At 38.7% G+C, this 9,966-nt stretch overlaps 1 pseudogene; it reads left to right on the top strand.

Moving 5' to 3' along the window:
- The first annotated feature begins 238 nt into the window (after positions 1 to 238).
- LOC115464571 lies at positions 239 to 9,639 on the top strand (annotated as a pseudogene).
- Positions 9,640 to 9,966: the final 327 nt, after the last annotated feature.

The raw sequence follows: 9,966 nt of genomic DNA, 5'->3' as shown, positions 1-9,966 counted from the left end.
AAGTGGTATTGCTAAAGGGCTCTCTGGTAAGGTTTGCCTCTTTGCAGATGATTCCCAAATCTGCAATAACGTAGATAACCCTGATGGTGTGGATAACATGAGGAAGGACTTAGCAAAGCTAGAGGAATGGTCTGAAATTTGGCTACAAAGATTTCATGCTAAAAAATGCAGGGTCGTGCATTTGGGCTGCAAAACTTCGAGGGAACAGTACAGTTTAATGGGTGAAGAACTTTTGTGCATGAAAGAGGAGATGGACTTTGGTGTGATTGTCTGTGATGATCTTAGAGTGGTCAACCAGGTAGAAAACGCGACAGTGAGAGTTAGAAGGATGCTTGGGTGCATAGGAGGAATAGCCACTATGAAAAATGAGGTGATGATGCCCCTGTAAAGGACTCTGGTGAGACCTTAATTAGAATATTGTGTACAATTCCGAAGACCGCACCTTCAAAAAGATGGAGTCGGTCCAGAGGGTGGCAACTAAAGTGTTCAGTGGTCTTCGTCATAAAGCGTTATAAGGTCAGACTTAAAGATCTCAATATGAATTCTTTGGAAAAAAGGTGGGAGATATGTTGAGACATTTAAAATACCTATGCAGCTTAAATGCATGGAGATGAGTCTCTTTGAATTGAATGGAAGCTCTGGAAGGATAGGGGGCATAGGATGAAGGTGAAAGAGGGCAGATTCAGAAGTAATCTGAGGAAATACTTCTTCATGGAAAGGGTGGTGAATTCATGGAATGGCCTTCCAATGGAAGTGGTGGAGACAAAAACAGTAATTTAGGCTAAACCAATGTGCTCTCAGCTGACTGAGGTACCGCATTATGAATCGACGAATGCTCTGGAGTGTTCTTCCATCATATATCTGGTCAAAACTATCATTTGCTAATTTTAAAATCACACTTAAAACTTATTATTTTGAATTAACCAATGGCATGGGGGTGACAGGCAAAGGAGACAACCACACAAGGTAGAGGAACACGTCCCTACGTACGTCAGCAAGAGAGTTCAGGGAGTAGGGCAGATAGGCTCTTCCAAAAGACCAAGGGAGACATAAGTTTAAAGGATGATCTTTATTGAAACAACTCTATGGACTCGACACAGCTGCTGTGTTTCAGTGTGAAAATACCTGCCTCAGGAGTCCTGTGGTGTTGGTGGTATAAAGGTAGATGATGGTTCAACACAACATGCAACTTTGAATGAACAAAGTAGATCTGAAGTCTGTAAACACGCTAGAAATTTCTATCACCAAAACGCCAAGAGAAAAAGGGAGACTGGGAACTCAGCAGCCTCTTAATTTATTGATAACTTCTGCTTGTTTTGTATGAATGAATACTGTTCTGTCAATTTGATGGCGTTCTTTTCAATGATTTTATTTTGGATATCATGTTTTATGTAACATGCTTACACCTGCTTATGATAAACAGTATAGCAAAAGAAAGAATAAACATACCGTAAGCCTTTTATTTAAATTAAATGTTTATTGGAGTTAGTCCATATTACCCCCCCCCCCCCCCCCCACACCCCCCAGATTCTGTATATGTGCACAATTCTAACAGGGCAAATAATTGGACCCTAACAAGCAATCAATGGGTAATGGGTACCCCCCCCCCCCCCTCGGGTACTCCATTCTGTTGATAAATCTCTCTTATCTGTTTCCTTCTCCTCTACTGCTAATTCCAGACTCCGTTCCTCTTATCTTGCTGCACCTCACGCCTGGAATAAACTTCCCGAGCCTGTACGTCTAGCCCCCTCTTTGGCCATTTTCAAGTCCAAACTTAAAGCCCACCTCTTTACCACTGCTTTTAACTCCTAACCACTGCTCACTTGCCCTGTCCTCTTTATTCCCTTGCCCTTAATTGTTCTGTCTGTCTGCCTGTCTTATCTAGATTGTAAGCTCTTTGAGCAGGGACTGTCTTTTTGTGTATGGTGTGCAGCGCTGTGTATGCCTTGTAGCGCTATAGAAATGATAAGTAGTAGTAGTAGTAATGGGAGAAGAATGGGCAGGTCATGGCATTCCTAAAATTTAAATGCTCTGGATCTCTTTGCCGGAGGATATGGTAACAGCGGTTAGCGTATCTGGGTTTAAAAAAGGATTGGACAAATTCCTGGATGAAAAGTCCATAGTCTGTTATTGAGACAGACATGGAAAGCAACTGCTTGCCCTGAGATTTGTAGCATGGAATGTTGCTACACTTTGGGATTCTGGAATCTTGTTACTCTTTTTGGTTCCGGAATGTTACTACTCTTTTGAGGTTCTTCATGGAATCTTGCTATTCGTTATGATTCCAGAATGTTGTTACTCTTTGGGGTTCTGGAATGTTGCCACGATTTGGGTTTCTGCCAGGTACTTGTGACCTGACTTGGCCACTGTTTGGAAAACAGAATACTGGGCTAGATGGACCACTGGCCTGACCCAGTATGGCTACTCTTATGTTATGATCTTATGTACCCGCTCTGCTATAAACTGAGACTAACTTGTAGTTTATAGAATATGCCTAGGCGTACTTTCTCGGCACAGATTTTTTAGGTGTCATAAATAGAATCTAGCCCTATACATATATCATAAATAGTGACACCTTGGGGGCCATTCCATGACAAGGGACCCTCTTCAACAATAAGTTCCGCCCTAATATTGCTTCAAATTGAAAACGTCCATAATTCAGGAGCAGATTGTATGAGCTTAAAGTTAGCAGTGTATCCCTGCAGTGAGTTTCACTACTCAAAGTGTTTCTTGTTTTCATTAGCTTCATCATTATCTGAAGAACCACCGCTTTAAGAATGTTTTGGGTGAGGAAATCTTTTTTGATGAGAATGGTAATCTCGCCATTGGTTATGATATTATAAGCAATGTCTTTATATCCGAAGAGACACAGAGTAATGAAATTATTGGAAGGTATAACCCTTATGCTCCAGCAGAGCAGGAATTTACTATCTATGAAGAGTCGATCACGTGGAACAACACATTCATCGAGGTCAGATTTAAATTCAATTTAAATTCTCCACTCTGGCTTTTAAGGCCCTTCAGTTTGGCACCTCCCCCATTACCTCACTGCTCTCATTTCTCCTTACACCCCTTCTCGCCCTCTCCATTCTCTCTTTGCCTGCCACCTTTCTATCCCTCCAGTCCATTTGTCTCATCTGGAATCTACATCTCACTCTGCTTTCTTTTATCCGGTCCCCTCTTTTAGGAATCCTTCCTGCTAGCCCTCCGCTCTGAGCAATCATTGAGTCTTTTTAAGTCTTAGCCTTTCTCTTTGTTACTCTCCCTTGGGGTCTTAGATTGAAGCCACAGTCTACTTAATGTACTAAATTTATTTAATTTAATTTCTACTTTATATTGATTTTAATCTCATTTTATTTTATTTTATTTTAATACTCTTTTTTCCTCTATCTTTTCCTTGTATTTTGTACTTTCCTCCTGGTTTTATTTGACTATTGAACACCGCTCTGATGTGATTGTGAAGGGCGGTATATCAAATTTTTAATAAACTTTAAATAATAATAATACAAAAACAAGCTGGAAAACACTGAACCATGCGCATTTTGAGAGAGATTCAATAAATGGGACTCATAGTTAGGTGTCGGAAAGATGTGCAATCAACCAGCATTCTATAAAGGGCGCATCGAGCAGAGAACCATTTATAGCAGAGTTATTCAAACATTTTCTTCTCATGGCACACTTACGTGGTGCTAAAATTGTCAAGGCACACTTCCACAAATGGTCCGGCGTTTTACGTTCTACCCCATCACCCCTCCCCACCCAAACATGGTCCAGCATTTTCCCTTCTTCCCCACCCCACCTGCACCCCCACACATGGTCCAACATTTTATATTCTCCCCCTCCCCACATATAGTCCACCATTTACCTTCTCTTCTCCCCCTCCATCCTCACAAATAGTTCAGTATCTCTCTCTCCTGTTCCCTCTCCAGTCAGCAATCAGATCTTACCTTTTCTCTCTTGACACCCCCCACCACCACCACCACCACCAACACCACCATGTACCTTCTTGTCTCCAGTGGTCAGAAGCAGTGAGCAGCAATTCATACAGCCCGGAGCCTACATGCATCCATTTACACCAAGGGAAGCGTGGCGTAAATGTCATCGCATAGATTTAGTTGCACAGGGGCACGTTCTATAACAGTACATGTAAATTTTGGAATGCCCATTTCCCTGCCCATAACCACACCCCTTTTTGGCTGCACGCTTTAGAATTTAGGCACAGTGCATTACAAAATATGCTTAGTGAGTTGTACACTTAAATTCTAATTATTGCCAATTAATGCTCATTATTGCTCATTAAGACCTGTTAACGCTAATTAGCTTGTTAAGCCAATTAAGTTATGGGCATAGTTATAGAATATGCCTGGATTTCAGCACGTTATATAGAATCCAGGGGTAAATGGGAAATACATTTTTTTAAATATTAATTCTCCCCAGTCATGAGACAAAGCAGTCAGGGTTTTGAGGGGAAAGAGCTTTTAGTTGTAAGGAACTTAATAGTACAGATGATTAAGATTATATAAACGATCTAAGCGGTTTGAAACAGTTATGTCTAGCTATCAAAAGCTGTAGGTCTATTTCAGTCTGTAAGGTAAAGGAAAATTATGATTCAATCTAGAGTGTGGGTTACAAGGCATAATGATTGATTCATTGACGTTAATAGCGAAACCAGACATAGAACCAATTCTGCTATAATGAAAAAACAATTAGGAATAGAGTTTGGAAGCTCACATCAGCATACAAGGAAATGTTTGCAGCTCATCATTAATAGTAATTCCCTGAAATTTTGGAGTTGATCGTATTAAAATAGCTAAGGGTTCCATCGCTAAAGCAAGTAGGACCAGTCCCTTTGTTTAGATGGAGAGGGAACACAGTCTATTGGGCATTTCTGGACTACGATATGGTCCTGTTGCTTTTGTGGAAAAAATTCTATCTTAGATATAAACTTATTAATGTAGCTCTAGTTATTAGACTAGATTTTGCTAATAACTAACCTACATATGACCCTTTGCTGGATGTGCATTACCTCACCATTATAAACGTGAATAGCAGAGTATACTGTTATTTGAGATAGGAAAGGAAAACGTTACAAGTCTTTGTATCTTGCCTTGTGAGCAATTTATCTCCAATATATAATGACTAATCTGATGGTCAGGGGTGAAGACGTCTATCACAGAGGCTATAAACTATCCCCCAGATTTTATATAGCAGGCCTAGAGATTTGTGCCAAAATCCAAGCGAATTCTATAACAATGCACATAACTTAATTGGCTTAAGAAGCTAATCAGCATTGATAACAGCTCTTCACAAGCAATAATGAGCACTAATTGGCAATAATTAGAATTTACGTGCACAACTTGCTCAACGTATTCTGTAATGCAGTGCGCCTAACTTCTAAGATGTGCAGGCAAAAAGAGGCATGGTTATAGGTGGGGACATGGGCATTTTGTGGGCATTCTGAAAATTACACATGTAGTTACAGAATATGGCCCAGTGCGCCTAAATTTACATGACGGGATTTACACCCTGTTTTCATTGGTGTAAATGGATGCAAGTTGTTTTAGGCACTGAGATATCAACTAAGCATATTCTATACACCGAGTCTAATTCTAGGTGCCACTTATAGAATACGCCTAGTCGGAATTGATTTCCACGCCGATTTTTTAGGCGCCATGTATAGAGTCTCCCACTAAATATTTATGTAGTCATTAGTAAACTAACCTATGCCCTTACAATAATGAATCTCTTTATATTTTCTTTTAATCCTATGTGTTCAAGATACCTGTGTCTAGAATTTAGAACACACCTTGTCTGCCATTAAGACTTGTATGTCCTCAAATATCGATATATTAATAAACAATTGTTAAATTGAGCAAAGCTAGTGATTTTTTTAATTAAAAATTCTACAGTTTCATTTCTTTATTTCACTGACACTTACTAACACCCAAATGAGAATCCTGTATTCTATTGTCTCACTCCAAACTGCATTTACAAATGGCAACCACAGCTGGAGAAGATGTTCCATCCAAGGAGATACCACACATATGTGGTGGACATGCCCCCAGATCCAATTGTTTTAAGGGTGGTAATTTACATATATTACAAATCTATTCCAAGTAGAGATTCCACCAGACCTAGCTTTCATTCTTCTGGGAATGCCACCACAGCTTTTAGTTAATCAGGAGCATTTGGATTTGATTAGACAATTAATGCTTATAGCCAAGGTTTGAATTGCATAGAAATGGAAAGACTCTGTGTTGCCTTTGGAGACATGCTCTTTTTCAACCTTTTCTATCTTTTTGTTTGGTTCCCAATCTATATACTTATAGTTGTTTGTTGTGGATTATGCTGACCTTCCTGATGTCCTGATTACTCCATCTACAATATGTTTTTCCACACCTAAGATATACTTCTCTTCGTTTCTAGTTCTCTCTCTCTCTCTCTCTCTCTCTCTCTCTCTCTCTCTCTCTCTCTCTCTCTGTCTTTTAGTGTTGGTTCCTATATATAGAACGAATTATTCATGAAATGACATTTGCAAAACTGGCTCATTTTTAGACAGAAATGTAATACGGCATTTGAAAAGTCATAATCCAGTATTTTCTCAAGTTATTCAGATTTTTTCTCAAACCTCAGGAACCTCTGCAGTCCAGATGCAGCCCAAGTTGCCGTCCTGGGTCTAGGAAATTAACCAGGGAAGGAAAGCCTGTCTGCTGCTATGACTGTATCCCCTGTCCAGAGGGAGAGGTCTCCAGCCAAAATGGTGAGTGACTTTACGCTATAATGTGCCAGGCCAATATTAAGCCTTTATTGAAGACCCAACATGGGCCAGCAAATATGCATGCACTCCTGCCTTTTCTAAATTATCAACACAAAGCAAGAAAGTAATTTCAAACTAAAACTTAATATGGATAAAAATAAGTTTCTAATTATAACTAACCCTCGCCATCCTATGAATCTTAGTAACTTTACTATTAAGAACAAAACCTATTCCCTTGCGTCATCAATGAAAATCTCGGGAGTTACAATAGATTGTTTCCCCACCCTTGAAAACCAAGCCCCTTTCACTCACTTTGCTAGATAAAGAGATTGAGGCCATTTTTCTCTAGATCTGTCTTTCGTACTTTGTTTCAATCACTTTTCCTCACCAGAGTCAACTATTGCAATTCCATCTATGCTGGACTTAATGGTGGTCTTCTCAAAAAATTACAAACAGCTCAAAATACTGCTGCTAGTCTTATATGTAGATCTCCTCACTTCGCCAAAGCCACTCCTCTTTTATATGAGCTACATTGGTTACCAATAAGAGATTCTAATTATGCGTTTTCATTCACCAAATCCTGTTTGGTCAAGCCCCACCATATATGAATAGTCTTATTGAATTACCACTTTGTAATGCTGTTTCATCATCTAGAGAATATCTTGGCTTACATTTCCCTATCTGTAAGAATGTGATCTATAAAACAATTCACTCTGCTAATTTCTCCTATCAAGGCACCAAAATTTTGAATTCTCTTCCTAAATCAATCAAGTTTATAGATGATTACCTAACTTTTAGAAGTCTTCTAAAAACACATTTCTTCATTGTGGCCTTTCTGAATACAAAGAACTCTATTTGAATTTTACCCACACCCTTTTCTTTCATCTCATTTCCCATCTAGTCCTGCCTAATTATGCTCTCACCTATCCATCCTTAATTATTTGTTTGTCCTTGCTATAGTCTAAATCCCTGGTTACTTACTGCACATGTATTAATTTGCTTCTTGAACCTATAGTAATTTATGTTATATTCTATACATTATTATGTTTTATTCACTTTATTGTTTGTAAGCCACATTGAACTTGAGTATATTTCGGGCTAATGTGGGATATAAATGTCATGAATAAATAAATAAATAAATAAATAAATAAGAGGTAATCAGCAACACAAACAAGATGTGGATCAAGTCATTGAAGTAGGCCACAAATAGGACGAAAACACCAAACAACAGGAAGATTTATGTTGGATTACGTTTTGTAGTGTATCCATATTTGACCCTTGATGCAGGCATCTGCCAAACATGGGCTGTGCTGGGTCTCCAAATCAAGTCAGCTTCCTTCTATCGTTTGATGTTTTTGTCCCTTTTGAAAAACTGCCAGAATTGAGCGCATTCTGATCTGGACATGTCAATCGCAATCTCAGTATTCTATGAAAAATAGCTCTTCACGTGTCCTAGTGGAATACCTTGTATCTAATCCAAAAATATGAGCTGGATACTGCTAGCAAAACTACTCACACCTCCATTGGATAATATGTGTGGAATTTTTTTAAGCATTCTTTGTTTTTCAGGGTCCAAAAATATGGAATAGTTTACCAGTGTCCGTTCGACTGACTTCCAATTATAATCTTTTTTTTTTAAATCTTATCTATTCTCCATGTGATTTTTTTATCATGTCAGGAATCAAATGAGATGTAACTTGTATATCATATCTGAATGGAATATTTATTCTTGTTGTGAACTGCTTTGAAGATTTTGATAAATTGGTATAAAAAGATGCGTAATAAAGTAGAATAGAATAGGACATCCATTTCAGGTACAAGTACTTCAGAGAGACCATTTCTAGTAAACTCATTGTTCATTACTTTAGTGTTTACTACTGTCTGTCATTTTGAAACATGCCTTACTATAAGGGAAAAGTTACTGTCCTATAACTGATGCTATTTGCGAGATAATGGGACAATATTTTTCATTCTCAGATATGGACACTTGTACAAAATGCCCAGAGGACCAATGGCCCAATCAAAAGAAAGATGCCTGCATCCTGAAAGTGATAACATTCCTGACCTATGAAGAGCCTTTGGGGATAACTTTGACTTTCATCTGTATTTTGTTAATTCTCATTAATACTGTTATTTTGGGGATCTTTATTCATTACAAAGACACCCCCATAGTGAGAGCCAACAACCGAGAACTCAGTTACATTCTCCTCATCTCCCTCATTCTCTGCTTCCTTTGCTCCTTGGTATTCATTGGTCACCCTGACAAAATGACATGTATTCTCCGACAGACTGCCTTTGGGATCAGTTTCTCCATCGCGCTCTCCTCTATATTGGCAAAAACAACTACTGTGGTCATGGCCTTTCATGCCACCAAACCTGGAAGCAAGCTCCGGAAATGGATGGGTTCCAGGATCTCAATTTCTGTAGTCCTTTTCTGTTCCCTTATTCAAACTGTTCTGTGTTTTGCCTGGTTGTTCACTGCTCCCCCATTCCCATATCTTAATATGAGATCAGAAATTGGAACAATACTAAATGAATGTAATGAAGGGTCAATAGTTGCATTTTACTGTGTTCTAGGATATCTTGGATTTCTAGCTGGTATCAGCTTTATTGTAGCTTTCTTAGCAAGAAATCTACCTGACAGGTTCAATGAAGCCAAGTACATCACCTTCAGCATGTTGGTGTTCTGTAGCGTCTGGATCTCCTTCATCCCAACGTACCTGAGCACCAAGGGCAAGTACACGGTGGCAGTGGAGATATTTGCTATCCTGGCCTCAAGTGCTGGACTTCTGGGCTGTATCTTTTTTCCTAAGTGCTATGTTATTCTGCTAAGGCCTGAAAGGAACAGCAGAAAATGCTTATAAAAAAAATACAATTATTAATATTTATGTAAAAGATGGTTCATTTAAATATTGTTTCAGTTGCTGGGCAAATCCAAGTTGAATGTCCTGTTTTTACCAAGAAACTGCACCATTGGTTGAGGCCATCCTAAATTTCATATATTTTATATTATAGCTAAAATTAGATACTATACTCAATTTGAGTTGTTGGTGGTATCTTTATTTTGGAATAACTTATATATGTATTAAATAGGTTTCGGAGTCATCCTCCACTCTATGGGGAAACAGTGCAGTAACACTTGGGGGCTATTTAGAAAAGGGGATGGGATTTGATATACTGCCTTTCTGTGGTTACAATCAAAGCAGTTT

This window comes from Microcaecilia unicolor, chromosome 3, assembly GCF_901765095.1.
Source record: "Microcaecilia unicolor chromosome 3, aMicUni1.1, whole genome shotgun sequence".
NCBI classification, from domain to species: Eukaryota; Metazoa; Chordata; class Amphibia; order Gymnophiona; family Siphonopidae; genus Microcaecilia; species Microcaecilia unicolor.
Note: the sequence above shows the minus strand (reverse complement) of the source record. Positions and strands in the feature narration are given on the sequence as shown.